Source organism: Sparus aurata, chromosome 19 (assembly GCF_900880675.1).
Source record: "Sparus aurata chromosome 19, fSpaAur1.1, whole genome shotgun sequence".
NCBI lineage: Eukaryota > Metazoa > Chordata > Actinopteri > Spariformes > Sparidae > Sparus > Sparus aurata.
The window spans coordinates 16,596,454-16,602,745 of record NC_044205.1 but is presented as its reverse complement, the minus strand read 5'-3'; the positions used below and the strand labels follow the sequence as shown (position 1 = coordinate 16,602,745).

Below are 6,292 nucleotides of genomic sequence, written 5' to 3'. Positions count from 1 at the left end.
TAAGTTGTAAAATTGTCAGTTGTTAAAATGGTTATAAGTTGGGATAAGTTGTAGAATGTAGGGTCCTTGACACACTTTGGGGCTGCCTATGAGCCACATTTGGCATTTTCACTTTTTTGATAGATAAAAGAGCCAAAATTACAAGTCATCTTAAAAATCTTTCACATCACATTTTGATAGTTAAATGCTTTCTGTAGCTCAAGATTTGTAGGAGGAGAAGCGAGCCAAAAAACGTACGGAAGCAGGAATAACTTAACAACTTAACTTAAATAAATTCCAGAAAAACAATGAATTAGTGTGTATGTTTCCTCTGTCTGATGTTGATGTCTAAGTTTTACCTCATTTCAACTATTGTATAAAGACCCACTGTTAATCTAAAACATCATCATGTTTTGCAACTGTCCTGTGAGAACCACATATCTCCTTAAAGTCAACTTTTCATGGCGGTTTCCAGCTAATCCCTGAGGATTTTATGAAGGGTTTATTATTTCAAGGAGAAGGATCTTTGCAGCACATAAAGGAACAGTTCAACCTTCATTTGATCACAATCATCAAAATCAACACATTGGCACATACGTGGTTTTCACTCCGCAGAAGGGTATGAAAAAATAATCTGAAAATAACTAGTCACTCAAGTTAATTGAATAAGCACAGAAAGGTCAGCCAGCGAAATGTCAGAAAGATTGGGCCAAAGTGTTTTACTGTATACCTTTACTTGTTTCTGTTATGGCTGAAAATGACAACACAAACAAGTTAGCCAGTTTTACGTATCTGCACAATGCAAATCATGTAGCTGATTCACTGATTCACTGAGTTGGTTTATTGTGAATGTCCAACAGCATAGGCAAAAATAAGCCTCGGCTTCAGCCTATTCCTTTTTCGGTTACAAAGTTTGTTTAAAATTGTGTTGTGAGAAAATGTTTAGTGGAAGTATGTATTGTAATATTTTGTCAGTTGATTGCACATAATTTAAGTATTTTATATTATAACTGAAATAAAACTATTCATTCATTCATTCATTCAAGGGGCCATCTTGAAGCAAGAGTGTTTCCACGTGGTTGCCATGGTAATGGCATTTTCTGTTATTTCTCTTCGGAAACATTCTAGAATATTTCCTTTGATTCTCCAAAGGACAAATTCTAGAATATTGGTCGATCACTCAAAGGAAAGTTTATAGAAGCTTTATAGTCCCAACAATTTCATGCAGATTACTGTGAAGAGGAGACACAGACGGATCGACAGAGCCTTAATAATTCATCAAGTTCCCACTACTGAGCGAGAAACAGCCATGAATAGAGACACGGAAGACTTAAGGATTACTGTACTCCGCAGGAACCACAAGCTTGCTGTGTATAAAAGGCAACAACAACAGATTGCAGAACATCAGCAGTATGTTGCTGTGTCCCAATCTCTTAGGAAATATAAAGGTGAAACACCTGTACACCAGCAGCCAGCGGGTCCAAACCCTGCACCACAATACTGCAACTGTGAGATACATTACTCAGGGGGATTTGAGGACGCTGATTTTAAAAGGGACCCAGTCCAAAACAAAAAGCTTTGGACACCAGACCAACAGTGCTGCAACCCTGAGTCACTTCATACAGGTACGGTTACCAGTGAGACGGAGCAGACCACCAAGCTCAAGAAAGAGAACAATGAATCAGTAACTCCACTGTACAAGTATGATTGCATCGCCGAGCTTCAGAGGAAACTTCGTGAGGAAAACAATGTTCTGAAGGCTGCACTCGCCCGGACACAGAGGGAGTTGGAGCGTCGTCAGCTGGAGTGGCAGGAGAAGAGGGCCAATCTCAAGCAGTCCCTCAGATACATCCAACACACCGTTGAGGGTATGGAGGAAACCCTGGAGACAAGAATGAATCTTCTGACAAAGACCATCAGCATCCTAAAGCAGCAAATGAACAAGCCGAAAAAACGTTCTGCATGGCAAAGATTCAAGGCGTTATTTAAGCGACACTGAGTACAGTCAAAAAACAGGAACTGGCTAAAGTTTCTGCGGCGTTTTTGCTATCTGGGTTTTCGCCCTGAGCTTCTTTAGGTTTTCGCCGGGTGCTCCGGTTCGCCTACTTTTCAGTGAAGAAGAAATTCTTCAATGAATTAAAAAAAAAGTTACATTAGTTCAGGCTGCGTTACAAATGAGAACATCAGCACGACTCAGATAGCACCAATGCACAAAACACTCCCAGCCATCCGAGGAGAGGGGATCTCTCTTTGAATTGCCTTTCCCAAGGTTTCTTCCCGTGTCCTTTCAGGATTACTCTGAGGTTCATGGGGAGTTGTTCCTCGTCTTCTTAGAGAGCTCGGGCTGGGTACCAGTTCCTGATTCTGGTCCAAGGCTTCCGCTGCATTTTTGCTATATAGAGGTTTTTGCCCTGAGCTTATTTAGGTTTTCGCCGGGTGCTCCGGTTCGCCTACTTTTCAGTGAAGAAGAAATTCTTCAGTGAATAAAAAAAAGTTAAATTTTGCCGGCCTACATCATCTAGAACTAAGTCATCCTGTATATATCTTCTTACCTCTAACTGGCCAAAGTTTCTGCTGCATTTGCGATAAAAAAAATTAGAAAATTTGAATAAATCAGAGGCTCCATAGCTCAGGGGTTAGAGCACTGGTCTTGTAAACCAGGGGTCGTGAGTTCAAATCTCACTGGGGCCTTGACACCCTCTGAGGCTACCTGTTATCCTCAGCTGACTGAGCATACATGCTATGCACGGACTTTACAGTAGCCCCAAGTTGTTGATGTGTCAGGCTCTTTGCTGTGTGTCTTACCTTTCTCTAAGCTGTCCTTTCAATAAGCCAAACCAATAAAAATAAAAGAAACTACAATAACCAAAATCTTTTTCTAGGTTTACTTCTGTTTCTTGTGAGCTTGAGGAAGTATCTCCTACTCACCATTTTTGTTTTTACACTTTGTCCCTCTAGGGTCCATAAATAAGAGTGTCAATTTAACAAAAATAATCCCTCCCCAGTTGCTGCCAGTGAACATATACACATTAGTATCAGCCTGTCACATAAATGAACTTCAATATGTGAATGAAGAGAGTGTAATGCAATTAAAGTGTGCTTAATGATCAAGCATTTGCAAAGCCGGGAGTGTATTTAAAAAAAAACGCTTCCTGGAACCTTCCATTTGAATGTTGAAGTGAGTAACTTATTTTCTCAAGCTTTAGGCGGAACATAATATCTGTCAACCATTGTGTGCGAGTGGGCGGGGCAGGTTCTCTCCACCTGAGCAGGACTTGTTTAATAGTTAAGAGATTGTCAATCTAACGCTGTTGTACTGTGGAGTATTTTTCTTTGGAAGGTTTCACCGCACAAAGGTGAGTAAGAACTTTGTGTCAAGTCTTCATTGTGTTGTGTTGTACTTTTGTTGTTGGAGTTTATGTTTTGGTTGTTTTCTGCAAGCTACAGCAACATTTTTTTTACATATATAATGAACCAAAAAGGATATATTTTACAGTCCACATAAGTTAAACACCTCTGCTTTTATATGAATGAATTATATTTTGATAGTAATAATAATCATAATAATTGATTGATTAATTGATAATGCACAATTAAAGTAATCATTGAGATTTTTTCTTGCATGTTACAATAATTTATGTCAGTCATGTCAGACACGATGAGTGGCAGGTGCTCTTAATCCTGACAAGGGGTGAATGAAACTGTGACGATGTAATGCAGCCCTGACACGTCTACTGCTGAGGCCTGCTATTGGCTGATTCAGTGCTTGAGGATGGGGACTGTGGGTAGACATAATTGTAGTTCTTATCTTTCAACACTGTCTGAGGGGTGTAGGAGATATAATTAATTTACAGGTTCAATTGTAATCAGGGTTTGGAAATGTCTCACCATATTTAAACCAGGACTCTCTGCGTACTGGTCCTCTATCACATGAAGGTGATGACCTTTAGATTTTACTTCAGCCCTGCCCCTCAGACAGCCTCAGTCCAACACTGTTGGCCCGGAAACAAAAGCAGCAACATTTTATCTTTAACAGATTCCCTCCCAGAGCTCAAACACAAACTGTCCCACTGCGATTCTTCTCTTCATTCACCGGTCTGTGTTGACTTGTGAATAGATTCCTTCTGCAACACACAGAAGCTCTCACCTTTTTCTTTATCCAGATATGCTCTGTTTTAAGAGGAGTGCCACAAGCTTTCATACGGTTGAAAGCAGATTGAAGAGACACTCTGTAAATGACACCTCAGATTCATTTATTCTGACCTGATGGATCGATGCAGTGTATTTGTAGTTAACTCAAAGGAGACATTATCAATCATGGCACCATTTACCAAAAAAAACAAACAACCAGGGTCATGAAAATCTCTGTAAACTAAACGGACACATTATTATTTCCTAACTGTATCTTCGGTGGTTGTTTGTATGTGTTAACACACCACCCGGCCGGTATGAAATCAGGCTTTGAATGATGGATGAACAACCCCTCTGTAAAAAAAAACCCTTCAGAATACAGAGAGGAATAAAACTGGAAAGATCTGTGTGTGTAAGAGCTACTGAAGTGGAGATCTCTGGCTCATGTACCGTAAGATTCAGTACGTTTAAAAAAAAGGAAAGAAAAGAAAATGACAATTTGACACACTGCACAGGTATACTAACAGATTACCAGATGATTTTCCTACATTGAGACAATTATCTGTTGTATTACAAGTGTTCTGAAATCATATGTTTAAAAGGCATAACCTAATTAAACCCTGACCCTCCAAAATCTTCAAGCCGGTAAAACTGATTGGGGTAATTCGTCTGAATTTTATATCATTGTTCCCATTAAAATTCTCAGTTTAAATTCCTTCTCTGAGAACTACATAGTGCCCCTTTAACATTACAAGAATCCTCTAATCAGTGAACAACATCAATGTGTTTTCCGGATGAATTATCCAACAGATCGTCAGCTCCTCTCCAGTGACTTTTGGCTATCTGCATGGCGGCTGTGGAAGTGTTCATTTCCAGAATCACATCCAAATTGCCAACAGGCAACACTTGATGGTGATACGGCTATCTCACGCCGCATTGTGCTGCCAGTAACCACGAATAACAATGAAACATTCATTGATTCCTACTCAACATAATTAAACTGTATTAACTTAATTACCTCTGCCTCCGTCACGGTAATCAAATGGATGGAGTTCAGCTGTGTGCTAACCTTTCCCTCAGGTGTGAGTTACAGAGCACCCAGAGGATCACATTACCATCACCGCCAAGAGCCCGTCTGTCGTTTCTTTTGACGGCTTCATTCCTTTTCTATCTATCTGCCAGGGCCCAGAAGGATCTTTCTGTGACAGGAGCTACTGAACGCAAGCCTCTTTATGTGCCCTCCAAAAACCAGAGGAGGTATTCTTAGAACAATGACCCAGCTCACTTGTGAAAGTAAGCTTGCGCCTGATCCCTCCACAGGAAGGTTAATGTGGGTGCAATGATCCAAGGACCGCCATCTGTCCTCAGGGGTTCTCCTTTACAGTGACAGCAATAACTCATTTTGATACTTCTCATCATGACTCCGCTTTTGGACAAGGGCTTGGACCTGTGTTCTGGGTAGAGGGCGTGTTGAGCTGCGCAGGGATGCCAGGCACGCAGCATGATGGATGAAGGGAAGGAAGTCTCAGTTCCTGACAGGATTCTTTTCAGCGCGCCTCGTCAGTGGGGATTTGGACTTGGACGTGCACATTTTTCAGTGCAGTAAAGATCAATCGGGGCACTGTTTGACATCTTTGCCCATACACTTTCAATGAGAATCATGGCCAACTTATAGCGGCAACAAGGAACTTTCATTTGTTGTTGATTCCGGTGGCGCATGTGGACAGAAGCGGTATTGGAGCTGTTGCCTCCTGAGGTGAAGATCTTGATCTGGGGGGTATGTGCATTTGTTTTGAAAGAAAACGATTGAAAGAGGCAATAAATAGATAAGAAAAAAAAAAAAAGTTTGTAATTTTCTAACCAATCTTCTTGCTGATGGTCTTGTTTGCTTTTATAGGTCATAAAGAGACATCAATGTTAAATGAATTCTGTTTCTTTACCAGTTAAAAGCTCCTTGTAGTACATTGAAGACATCTTTTGAGAAGCACCAATTAAATGTAATCAATTCTGGTGGCTGACCTCTGTGGCTTAGACAGATTTTGTTGAGAGTTAAAAGTTTACTCTAACCACATTTTGCCCCCCCAAGCTGTCATAGCTTTGCCGCTCATAGGCTCCATAGCTCAGGGGTTAGAGCACTGGTCTTGTAAACCAGGGGTCATGAGTTCAAATCTCATTGGGGCCT

The 6,292-nt window shown here is 40.7% G+C and overlaps 2 non-coding genes across 2 annotated transcripts; both read left to right on the top strand.

Annotated features, from left to right (window-relative positions):
* The first annotated feature begins 2,597 nt into the window (after nucleotides 1-2,597).
* On the top strand, nucleotides 2,598-2,670 carry trnat-ugu (transfer RNA threonine (anticodon UGU)). Its single transcript has one exon. It is a non-coding gene; the product is annotated as a tRNA-Thr (tRNA).
* Nucleotides 2,671-6,219: 3,549 nt separating this feature from the next.
* On the top strand, nucleotides 6,220-6,292 carry trnat-ugu (transfer RNA threonine (anticodon UGU)). Its single transcript has one exon. It is a non-coding gene; the product is annotated as a tRNA-Thr (tRNA).